The sequence below is a fragment of the Eubalaena glacialis genome, chromosome 7 (assembly GCF_028564815.1).
Source record: "Eubalaena glacialis isolate mEubGla1 chromosome 7, mEubGla1.1.hap2.+ XY, whole genome shotgun sequence".
NCBI classification, from domain to species: Eukaryota; Metazoa; Chordata; class Mammalia; order Artiodactyla; family Balaenidae; genus Eubalaena; species Eubalaena glacialis.
In genome coordinates, this window is record NC_083722.1 from 67,522,101 (window position 1) to 67,535,053 (window position 12,953).

The following is a 12,953-nucleotide window of genomic DNA, read 5'->3' on the forward strand; positions in this document are numbered from 1 at the left end:
TCACCTCCTTCCTCTGAAAGGAGAAGCTGTCCTGATGCACCTCAGGTTCCCTTCATCCTTTGATGTTTCTCGATTAACGTTTTTGAAACTGTCTGGTCCATGCTCTTGAACATATGGTTTATCACCTATTTCTCGATCTGGCTTTTTACTTATTGTAGGATACTGGGGAGATCTTAGAATTGCTGAGATGGATCTAGGTTAGGAACTAGAAAACTTACTCCTGCAAACAGAGAGTAAATGTTTTAGGATTTACGGGTCAAGAAGCAAAACTGCTAACACATATATATGGAATCCAAAAAAAAAAGGTTCTGAAGAACCTAGGAACAGGACAGGAATAAAGACGCAGACGTAGAGAATGGACTTGAGGACACGGGGAGGGGGAAGGGTAAACTGGAAAGAAGTGAGAGAGTGGCATGGACATATATACACTACCAAATGTAAAATAGATAACTAGTGGGAAGCAGCCGCATAGCACAGGGAGACCAGCTTGGTGCTTTGTGACCACCTAGAGGGGTGGGATAGGGAGGGTTGGAGGGAGGCGCAAGAAGGAGGGGATATGGGGATATATGTATACATTTAGCTGATTCACTTTGTTATACAGCAGCAACTAACACAACAATGTAAAGCAATTATACTCCAATAAAGATGTTAAAAAAAAACAAAAGAAGCAAAATTGTGCATATTATGTATGTACTTCTATTACAAGAGAGAAAACAAATTTCCACAAATTTTTTTATTGAGATAATAAAAAATATACTACTCCCAATCCATCCCTGGGATGGATTAGCAGATGCAAACTATTATATATAGAATGGATAAACAACTAGGTCCTACTGTATAGGACAGAGAACTATATACAATATCCTGTGATAAACCATAATGAAAAAGAATATGAAAAAGAATACATATATATGTATAACTGAGTCACTTTGCTGTATAGCCAAAATTAACACAACATTGTAAATTGACTATACTTCAATAAAATTAAAAAAAGAAAAAATACATACTACTAATAATTGAGTATAAGTTTTTGAAATATAAGTCTAATGAGAAGAGTAGAATTCTTTTGTGGGGGGAGAGATAACATTTTGTGTGATTAGGGGTCAAAGTGAGAGTCTCATGATCAAATCTGATTGCAGATGTTCTTCTTGGTGCTGATCCCTAATGCAGTTTTATGTATCTTATCTTTGAAAATGTCCTTTCACACAGGTTCTGCCACATATCAATATCAGTCCATGGGCACATGACTTTAATTGAGCATATTCATCACTTGGAAGGCATTTGTAGTTTTCTGTTAGATTCTTCCTTGATACCTGCCTGTAGCGTGTCATTGCATTGCAGGTGAACCCCTTCTAGGTGAAGGTCATGTGGAAGCTCCTGACAAGCCTCCTTCAGTTCCCGTCTCTCAGGGATCCCTGTCCTTTGTTGTTTGATGTCCAGTGTGCTGATTCTGACATCTCACATGTTTTTGTCTATCTGTTACTTGTTTTAGGTGGGAGGGTGTGCCCTGGTCCTGTTAGTCCATCAGGGCTGCAAGCAGAAGTTGCTCTTGTCTGTCAGTAAAGGCCTCATCGCTGGCTTTGCTGCCTCTCATCTCTCCTTGTGTTGACTATCGTTTTTCTCCAGGGCAAAAAATAGACTTTCTCGACAGATGTTCTTCCATCATTTCTTGGACTCACCGTCTGGTCTCCGTGTAGCAGCTGGAGTGTCTCTTACCCAGTGTGAATCAGCTTTTGTTTCTTCCCTGCTCAGTCTCTCCTCTCCTGTTGTGCTGAAATAATACCCCAGGCTCTGACCGTGGGCTGCTCTGCCCGACTTCATCTCATCCCTGCCCTCCTCTCAGCCCTTGTCTTCTATAGCTCCTCCTTGCACCCTCTCCGTGCCAGCTCAAAGTTCTCCTTGTTGCTTTCTGCACACGCTAACCTATTACACTCCCCTCGGGGGTTCCCTGTACCCACAGTGCACTTCCCCGAGATATGTGCGTGGCTGGCTTCCTCAGCTCGTTCAGGTTTCTGTTCAATCTAATGGTTACTACTTTTGAGAGCCACTCTGATCATCCTATCTCAACTCCCCCTCCTAACACCACCTCGGAAACTGTCTAACTGAAAAGAACTAAATCACTTAGACCATGAGGGCCTGAGCGGGACAGGCTTGGTCCTCCCAGGTAATTGCTGTGATTTCTGTGTCCCTGAGGGAATATTTAGAAACTTTGACCGTGGTGGGAAGATGGTGACCTGAATGCACACCCTGACCCTGACCTCCGCTGTGCTCTCACTGGAGAGTGTAGGGGTGGGGTGCCTGGAAGGCAAGGCTTAGCCTTGCAAGAGAGGTAAGAGTGGGCCCCGTTCTTCCTGCGCTGTGGGGCAGGGATGACGCCCTGTGCTCTAAGCCTGGGGAAATAGCAGATCTCAGGGCTTCTGTGGGGTCCAAAATGCAGGTGCTGTCTGTGTGTGGTCGTTGGGACCAGCACTCCCATCCCCAGCGGATCTGGAGCGGGACCGAATTGGGGGTCAGTGTGCCCCAGTCTGCGAGGCTGCAGGGAGATGACCTCATTCGCCAGCACTTGGAGAGAACAGGTCCCCCTCCTCGCCTGCTTCTTTGCTACAACCCAGCCTGATCAGGTCCGAGTCAGTGGGGAGGACGTCTTGGGCAAGCAAGGATTGGTCACAGGCCCCTGAAGGAGACTCTGCAAGTACTTGAAGGAGGAAGGACAAGAACAGGCAGCTCTTACTGAAGCAGAACTAATGGAATCGACAGAATTTTAACAAGCAAGGAATGAAAACTCTGTGGAGAGGCAGTTTTCTGCAATTCAGCAGAAGAACTGAAAGAAAATGGCCTCTTCTGGTGATGGCATTTGTGCTTTGAAAGGACACATTGACCCACACAGAGCTGTTTATAAAGACACGGGAAATTCACGTGGAAACAATAAGAAAGATGGAGTGTGGGTCCAAGAGACCTCACATGCAGAGTTCCAGGAACTCCAGGAGGAGGAAAGGAACAGATGGAGGAGGGTTTCTAATTGAAGAAATCTCAGAAGTCATCTTCTCCTTGAACATGCCTCCTTCTGATGCTGTACTAAACTGCGAGCAAAGGAGTTAAAAAATCACAAAACCACAAACGGAAAGGGAAAGATGACTAAGGCAGACGAGCGTTGTCACCTGTCTTTGTCTTTGGTAAGCTGGAAAGCTGACAGATGAATGTTCACTGATATAGCAGAATGGAGATAACTGAGATCCTTTAATGTCTGCAAAGGGAAAGGCTGGGAGGAGAAATGATCACTGCCTGGCAGAACTCTTGAAAGGTTGGGAAGGGGAGGTGTAAAGGTACCTTCGAAGGCAGTGGTGAGAGGGAGGTGAGACTCAAGATAGGAGGATTGATGGAAATTTGCCTGGAGATTTGATTCCCAGCCCTGAACATCCAGGACACTCTGCCTCTTCCACGGCAGCAGGAGGCTTGTGATGTGTTCTGGGTGATTTGAACCGGAAAGGCCACACATGTGGGGTTTGAGACAGATCAGAGGGAGATGAGGTGCTTTGTGAGATCCTCTAATGAGGATCGTAGAAAAGCCTGCTTACTCTCAAAGGTGAGGACTTCTGCCCTCTACCCCTCCTTGGCTTGCAGGCTCTTGGCAGCCTAGCTTGCGTGCTCTTGACCAGAGTTTAGAGATTCATCTCAGGGAAGCTGATCCATCCCCAGTAAAAGCCCCACAGGGGCTGACGTTTGGGTGTCCCCTACTGTAGCTCGGGAAACCTTGCCTGATATTCCTTTATTGGAGCGCATCAGTCATAAGCCCTGCTCCTGCACACAGACATTCCAACAATACTTCAGTGCATCCTCTTAAAATATAAATGGACAACCAAGTATCACCAGATATTTAAGGAAACATGGAACTCTAACATGGAACTCAGAAGCCAAAACTCACCAGCAGATAAAAGGAACTCAGCAGAAACAGACTAAAGTTATAAACAGAGAGTTCATGGAAAAAGGAATGAGGATGACTTTTTTTTTTAAATATTGTTTTTAGTTTATTCATTTTTTTTTGGCTGTGTTGGGTCTTCGTTGCTGCGCACGGGCTTTCTCTAGTTGCGGCAGGCGGGGGCTACTCTTCCTTGCGGTGCGCGGGCTTCTCACTGTGGTGGCTTCTCTTGTTGCAGAGCACGGGCTCTAGGTGCGCGGGCTTCAGTAGTTGTGGCTCGCGGACTCAGTAGTTGTGGCTCGCGGGCTTAGCTGCTCCGCGGCATGTGGGATCTTCCTGGACCAGGGCTCGAACCCGTGTCCCCCTGCATTGGCAGGTGGATTCTTAACCACTGTGCCACCAGGGAAGCCCGAGGATGACTCTTAAACCTATGAGTAAATGCTAAATCTTCCTTATTGTAAGAGGAAAGCACATCGTTACTCCTCACTAAAAGAGAAACTACACTGAATACTGTTTCCCACTCGGTACATTGGCAGTGTCTGCAATGTATTCTGTTGGTGAGGCTGTGGAGAGGCCGGCACTGTCGTGTATTGCTGGTGGGAATGCAAAATATTTTAACTACTATGAAGAGGAATTTGGCAATATCTAGAAAAATGGCATATTTTTACCCTTTGTCCCAGCCATCTCACTTCTAGGTTACAGTGTCCAATGATCTGTTCTTAGTGAAGAGGTGAAATGACACATGCATGAGACAGTATTTGTTACAGTAAAAAACTCTAAACAGCAGACTGGCTGGAGAATTGTGGTCACCCTTGTGTCAGTTATCTCTTCCTGCCGTAACAAATTACCACAGACTCGGTGGTTTAAGACACCACACAGTGTATTAATCTGACAGTTCCCGTGGGTCAGGAGTCCAGGCTCTTCATAGCTAGAGCCTCTGCTCACGTCTCACAGGGTTGAAGTGTAGGTGCTGGCCGGTGCTACAATCCTCATCTAAGGCTGGGGTCTTCTGCAAGCTCATTGATTGTTGGCAGAGTTCATTCCTTTGCAACTGTAGGACCAAGGTCCCCATTTCCTGGCTGTTTTTCGTCTCGGGCTAGAGGCCGTACTTCCTCTCCAGTGACAATCCACAGCAGAACTATTTGCTTTCTTCCTGGAGGCCAGTAGGAGTACTCTTTATAACCTTGAATCCTTTCCACCCAACTCAAATGTCTTCGACCTCACTCTTCTGCTACCAGCAGTAGAAAACTCTGATTTTAAAGGTTTCAGCTGATTGGGTTAGGCTCATGCAGATAACCTACATAAGTCAAGGGTAATTGAATTGGGACTTTACATCCTTAAACTCCCTTCACTGTAGTACTTAGATTAGTGTTTGAAGAGCCGGGGGGTGGGAATCTTGGCAGGGGGACGTCTTTAGAATTCTGCCAGCTGCAATGCCCATGGTGGAGGACTCTGCGGCTGTGAGAATGAACAAAGAGGCTCTCTACACACAGCCATGGAGTGACCTCCATGACATTAAATTATCCTGACAAAAGCAAGGTGCAGAACAGCACTTATAGTATACTACCTTTTGTATAAGAAAGGGGGAGAAAACAGGAAAGATATATGCATTTATTAATATTTTCAAAAAGAAAGAAGGATAAATTAAAAATGAACAAAATGGCATTTTATAGGGAATGGAAGGGAATAGGGAGCAGGGGTAGGGATGAAAGCTCCACTTCTCTGAAAGTACCTGTTTTATGATTTAGATTTAAGAGCCAGGTGAATGTTTTTATATAATTAAAAATAAAATTAAATAAAAATGATAAAAATAAAGCAGTCTCTAAATATTGAAAAAGAATCTGGTATCAAGTTTGTAGGATAACTCTCCAGAGACTAGATACTGAAGTGTTTAAAGAACACTGTGTTTGGCAGTACAGTTGATCCTTGAACAACATGGGGTTGAACTGTGCAGGTCCACTTATATGTGGATTTTTTTCAGTGCATGTGGGCAGTGCTGCAATCTGTGGTTGGTTGAATCCTCAGATGCAGAACTGCGTGAGTACTGAGTGAGAGCTGACTGTGGGATTTGAGCATCCATGGATTTTGGTTTCCGCAGCGGGTCCTGGAAACTGTATTCTATGGGGATATATTGATATCTCAAGGACTAAAATAACCCCATTAAGAAATCTTCAGCTGTGTTGTGTTCTTGTCAGTGTTAGTTACTGTATTGCTGTTGACATATATTTACACACATGTATGTATGAAAGTAATAGCAAGGTAGTAATTATGCAAATTGCAATAGGAACCAAGATTTTCAGCGTAAAAGAAGACATACAATTATAAAAGTAAAATCCTGTTATCTGTAATTTAAATCAAGTGTCAAGATGAACTCATGATGTATTCTTTTTTTAAAGAAATTATTTATTTTATAGTTTTATCTACTGAAAATCCACTCAGATTTTAATCCCCAAATGCCGTTTTCCACTAAAACGAACCATGGCCCCTTCTATAAACAGCCTCTTGGTCTTGGGCACAGCTATACATTCAGGCCAGGAGATGAACACATTGAGAACCTGGGGCATATTGTCATTCCTGAAAGCAAAGAAATTACCAGAAACTGTTAAGGTCATGTCAGAAGAACACAAGAGTCAACTGGAAGGAGTTTCTAGTGGCCCAAGATGGAATTTTGAACATTAAAAGGAATAAAGACTGCAATATATTAAAATATCAGTGTGAAAAAAGTCGAGTTCGTGATTATATTAAAAAAACAAACAACACTTATCAATCCCAGTTTAGAAAATTGCTAGGTCATGCTGTCATTTTCCTGAAGATTGTTCAATAAAGGAACAAAATCAGTATTTATCCATTGTTTAATATACAGGGTAATCAAATAGTTGATTTGGTGAAGTTTTTCTTTATAGAAGTTTCATAGCTAATAAATACCAGAGAAACCATAGAATTAGGAAAGCTCCATTTTGCAACCCTTAAACTCATAAACAGGATTTTTAAAAAAGCAATGAACATTTTTTGATAAATCTTTGGATATATGCTTTAACATTTCTCTTGGGTTAAATCCTAGAAGTGGAATTGCTGGGTCTTACAGTAGGTGTATGTTTAACTTTTTAAGAAACAGACAAGCTATTTTCCAAAGTAGTTGTACCATTTTATATTCCCACCACAGTGTATGAGAATTCCAGTATTTAATGTCGTTGCCAACTCAGTATGGTCGTTCTTTTTAATGTTAGCAATTCTAACAGGTGCGTAGTTCTATTTCATTGTGGTTTTAATTTGCATTTCCCTAATAACTTAGGATTTAGAGCATCTTTTGACGTGCTTGCTTGTCACTCTATATCTTTCTTCTTGAAACATATGTTCCAGTCTTCTCCCCTTCTGTAAAAATGGGTTGTTTTCTTAATGAGTTTTGAGAGTTTTTAAAAAAATATAGTCCAGATTCAAGTCCTTTATCAGATATATGACTTGCAAATATTTTATCTCAGCCAGTGGCTTGTCTGTTTATTCTGTTTTTTAATTTTATTTTTTTAACATCTTTATTGCAGTATAATAGCTTTACAATGGTGTGTTAGTTTCTGCTTTATAACAAAGTGAATCAGCTATACATATACATATATCCCCATATCTCCTCCCTCTTGTGTCTCCCTCCTACCCTCCCTATCCCACCCCTCTAGGTGGTCAAAAAGCACCGAGCTGATCTCCCAGTGCTATTGGCTGCTTCCCACTAGCTATCTATTTTACATTTGGTAGTGTCTATATGTCCATGCCACTCTCTCACTTCGTCCCAGCTTCACCTTCCCCCTCCCCGTGTCCTCAAGTCCATTCTCTATGTCTGCGTCTTTATTCCTGTCTGGCCCCTGGGTTCTTCAGAACCATTTTTTTTTCTTTTTTAAATTCCATATATATATGTTAGCATATGGTATTTGTTTTTCTCTTTCTGACTTACTTCACTCTGTATGACAGACTCTAGGTCCATCCACCTCACTACAAATAACTCAATTTCGTTTCTTTTTATGGCTGAGTAATATTCCATTGTATATATGTGCCACGTCTTCTTTATCCATTCATCTGTCGATGGACACTTAGGTTGCTTCCATGTCCTGGCTATTGTAAATAGAGCTGCAATGAACATTGTGGTACATGGTTCTTATTGAATTATGGTTTTCTCAGGGTATATGCCCAGTAGTGGGATTGCTGGCTCGTATGGTAGTTCTATTTTTAGTTTTTTAAGGAACCTCCATACTGTTCTCCATAGTGGCTGTATCAATTTACATTCCCACCAACAGTGCAAGAGGGTTCCCATTTCTCCACACCCTCTCCAGCATTTATTGTTTGTAGATTTTTTGATGATGGCCATTCTGACCAGTGTGAGGTGATACCTCATTGTAGGTTTTTTTTTTTTTTTAAATTTTATTTATTTATTTATTTATTTTTGGCTGTGTTGGGTCTTAGTTTCTGTGTGAGGGCTTTCTCTAGTTGTGGCAAGCGGGGGCCACTCTTCATCGCGGTGCGTGGGCCTCTCACTATCGTGGCCTCTCTTGTTGTGGAGCACAGGCTCCAGACGCGCAGGCTCAGTAATTGTGGCTCACGGGCCCAGTTGCTCCGCGGCATGTGGGATCGTCCCAGACCAGGGCTCGAACCCATGTCCCCTGCACTGGCAGGCAGATTCTCAACCACTGTGCCACCAGGGAAGCCCCTCATTGTGGTTTTGATTTGCATTTCTCTAATAATTAGTGATGTTGAGCATCCTTTCATGTGTTTGTTGGCAATCTGTATATCTTCTTTGGAGAAATGTCTATTTAGGTCTTCTGCCCATTTTTGGATTGGGTTGTTTGTTTTTTTGATATTGAGCTGCATGAGCTGCTTGTATATTTTGGAGATTAATCGTTTGTCCGTTGATTCGTTTGCAAATATTTTCTCACATTCTGAGGGTTGTCTTTTTGTCTTGTTTATGGTTTCCTTTGCTGTGCAAAAGCTTTTAAGTTTCATTAGGTCCCATTTGTTTATTTTTGTTTTTATTTCCATTTCCCTAGGAGGTGGATCAAAAAAGATCTTGCTGTGATTTATGTCATAGAGTGTTCTGCCTATGTTTTCCTCTAAGAGTTTGATAGTGTCTGGCCTTACATTTAGGTCTTTAATCCATTTTGAGTTTACTTTTGTGTATGGTATTAGGGAGTGTTCTAATTTCATTCTTTTACATGTAGCTGTCCAGTTTTCCCAGCACCACTTATTGAAGAGGCTGTCTTTCTCCATTATATATTCTTGCCTCCTTTATCAAAAATAAGATGACCATATGTGCATGGGTTTATCTCTGGGTTTTCTGTCCTGTTCCATTGATCTATATTTGTTTTTTGTGCCAGTAACATACTGTCTTGATTACTGTAGCTTTGTAGTATAGTCTGAAGTCCAGGAGCCTGATTCCTTTGGCTCCGTTTTTCTTTCTCAAGATTGCTTTGGCTCTTCGGGGTCTTTTGTGTTTCCATGCAAATTGTGAAATTTTTTGTTCTAGTTCTGTGAAAAATGCCATTGGTAGTTTGATAGGGATTGCATTGAATCTGTAGATTGCTTTGAGTAGCATAGTCATTTTCACAATGTTGATTCTTCCAGTCCAAGAACATGGTATATCTCTCCATCTGTGTGTAGGTTTATTCCTAGGTATTTTATTCTTTTTGTTGCAGTGGTAAATGGGAGTGTTTCATTAATTTCTCTTTCAGATTTTTCATCATTAGTGTATAGAAATGCAGTAGATTTCTGTGCATTAATTTTGTATCCTGCTACTTTACCAAATTCATTGTTTAGCTCTAGTAGTTTTCTGGTATCATCTTTAGGATTCTCTATGTATAGTATCATGTCATCTGCAAACAATGACAGCTTTACTACCTCTTTTCCGATTTGGATTCCTTTCTTTTTCTTATGGCTGTGGCTAAAACTTCCAAAACTCTGTTGAATAATAGTGGTGAGAGTTGACAACCTTGTCTTGTTCCTGATCTTAGAGAAAATGGTTTCAGTTTTTCACCATTAAGAACGATGTTGGCTGTGGGTTTGTCATATATGGCTTTTATTGTGTTGAGGTAAGTTCCCTCTATGCCTACTTTCTGGAGGGTTTTTTTAATCATAAACGGGTGTTGAATTTTGTCAAAAGCTTTTTCTGCATCTATTGAGATCATCATATGGTTTTTATTCTTCAGTTTGTTAATACGGTGTACCACATTGACTGATTTGTGTATATTGAAGAATCCTTGCATTCCTGGGATAAAACCCACTTGATCATGGTGTATGATCCTTTTAATGTGTTGTTGGGTTCTGTTTGCTAGTATTTTGTCGAGGATTTTGCATCTATGTTCATCAGTGAAAGTGGTCTGTAGTTTTCTTTTTTTGTGACATCTTTGTCTAGTTTTGGTATCAGGGTGATGGTGGCTTCGTACAGTGAGTTTGGGAGTGTTCCTCCCTCTGCTATATTTTGGAAGAGTTTGAGAAGGATAGGGGTTATCTCCCCTCTAAATGTTTGATAGAATTCACCTGTGAAGCCATCTGGTCCTGGGCTTTTGTTTGTTGGAAGATTTTTAATCACAGTTTCAATTTCAGTGTTTGTAATTGGTCTGTTTATATTTTCTGTCTCTTCCTGGTTCAGTCTTGGAAGTTTGTACTTTTCTACAAATTTGTCCATTTCTTCCTGGTTGTCCATTTTATTGGCATATAGTTGCTTGTAGTAATCTCTCATGATCCTTTGTATTTCTGCAGTGTCAGTTGTTACTCCTCCTTTTTCATTTCTAATTCTGTTGATTTGCATCTTCTCCCTTTTTTTCTTGATGAGTCTGGCTAATGGTTTTTCAATTTTGTTTATCTTCTCAAAGAAGCAGCTTATAGTTTTATTGATCTTTGCTATTGTTTCCTTCATTTCTTTTTCATTTATTTCTGCTCTGATCTTTATGATTTCTTTCCTTCTGCTAACTTTGGGGGTTTTTTGTTCTTCTTTCTCAAATTGCTTTAGGTGTAAGGTTAGGTTGTTTATTTGAGATGTTTCTTGTTTCTTGAGGTAGGATTGTATTGCTATAATCTTCCCTCTTAGAACTGCTTTTGCTGCATCCCATAGGTTTTGGGTCCTCGTGATTTCGTTGTCATTTGTTTCTAGGTATTTTTTTATTTTCTCTTTGATTTTTCAGTGATCTCTTGGTTATTTAGTAGTGTATTTTTTAGCCTTCATGTGTTTGTATTTTTCACAGTTATTTTCCTGTAATTGATATCTGGTCTCATAGGGCTGTGGTCAGAGAAGATACTTGATACAATTTCAATTTTCTTAAATTTACCAAGGCTTGATTTGTGACCGAAGATACGATCTATCCTGGAGAATGTTCCATGAGCACTTGAGAAGAAAGTGTATTCTGTTGTTTTTGGATGGAATGTCCTATAAATATCTATTAAGTCCATCTTGTGTAATGTGTCATTTAAAGGTTGTGTTTTCTTATTTTTTTTTCAGTTTGGATGATCTGTCCATTGGTGAAAGTGGGGTGTTAAAGTCCCCTACTATTATTTCCTCTTTTATGGCTATTAGCATTTGCCGTATGTATTGAGGTGCTCCTATGTTGGGTGCGTAAATATTTACAATTGTTACATAGTTTTTCTTGGATTGATCCCTTGATCATTATGTAGTGTCCTTCTTATTCTCTTGTAATAGTCTTTATTTTAAGATCTATTTTGTCTGATATGAGAGTTGCTACTCCAGCTTTCTTTTGTTTTCCATTTGCATGGAATATGTTTTTCCATCCCCTCACTCTCAGTCTATATGTGTCCTTAGGTCTGAAGTGGGTCTCTTGTAGACAGCATATATATGGGTTTTGTTTTTGTATCCATTCAGCCAGTCTGTGTCTTTTGGTTGGGGCATTTAATCCATTTACATTTAGGGTAATTATTGATATGTATGTTCCTATTACCAGTTTCTTAATTATTTTGGGTTTGTTATTGTAGGTCTTTTCCTTCTCTTGTGTTTCCTGCCTAGATAAGTTCCTTTAGCATTTGTTGTAAAGCTGGTTTGGTGGTGCTGAATTCTCTTAACTTTTGCTTGTCTGTAAAGGTTTTAATTTCTCCATTGAATCTGAATGAGATCCTTGCTGGGTAGAGTAATCTTGTTTGTAGGTTTTTCCCTTTCATCACTTTAAATATGTCCTGCCACTCCCTTCTGGCTTGCAGAGTTTCAGCTGAAAGATCAGCTGTTAAGGTTATGGGGATTCCCTTGTATGTTATTTGTTGTTTTTCCCTTGCTGCTTTTAATATTTTTTCTTTGTGTTTAATTTTTGATAGTTTGATTAACGTGTCTTGGTGTGTTTCTCTTTGGATTTATCCTGTATGGGACTCCCTGCACTTCCTGGACTTGATTGACTATTTCCTTTCCCATGTTAGGGACGTTTTCAACTATAATCCTTCAAATATTTTCTCAGTCCCTTTCTTTTCTTTTTCGCTTCTTCTTCTGGAACCCCTATAATTCAAATGTTGGTGCATTTAATGTTGTCCCAGAGCTCTCTGAGGCTGTCCTCAATTCTTTTCATTCTTTTTTCTTTATTCTGCTCTGCAGTAGTTATTTCCACTATTTTATCTTCCAGGTCACTTATCCGTTCTTCTGCCTCAGTTATTCTGCTATTGATTCCTTCTAGAGAATTTTAAATTTCATTTATTGTGTTGTTCATCATTGTTTGTTTGCTCTTTAGTTCTTCTTGGTCCTTGTTAAACATTTCTTGTATTTTGTCCATTCTGTTTCCAAGGTTTTGGATCATCTTTACTATCATTACTCTGAATTCTTTTTCAGGTAGACTGCCTATTTCTTCTTCATTTGTTTGGTCTGGTGGGTTTTTACCTTGCTCCTTCATCTGCTCTGTGTTTCTCTGTCTTCTCATTTTGCTTAAATTACTGTGTTTGGGGTCTCCTTTTCGCAGGCTGCAGGTTCGTAGTTCCCGTTGTTTTTGGTGTCTGCCCCCAGTGACTAAGGTTGGTTCAGCATGTTGTGTAGATTTCCTGGTGGAGGGGACTAGTGCTTGTGTTCTGGTGGATG

The 12,953-nt window shown here is 40.5% G+C and overlaps 1 protein-coding gene across 5 annotated transcripts in view; it reads left to right on the plus strand.

Annotated features, from left to right (window-relative positions):
- ULK4 (unc-51 like kinase 4) overlaps nucleotides 1-12,953 on the plus strand; it is a 529,164-nt gene that overhangs the window by 133,037 nt on the left and 383,174 nt on the right. The gene's annotated exons all lie outside the window — the stretch shown is intronic.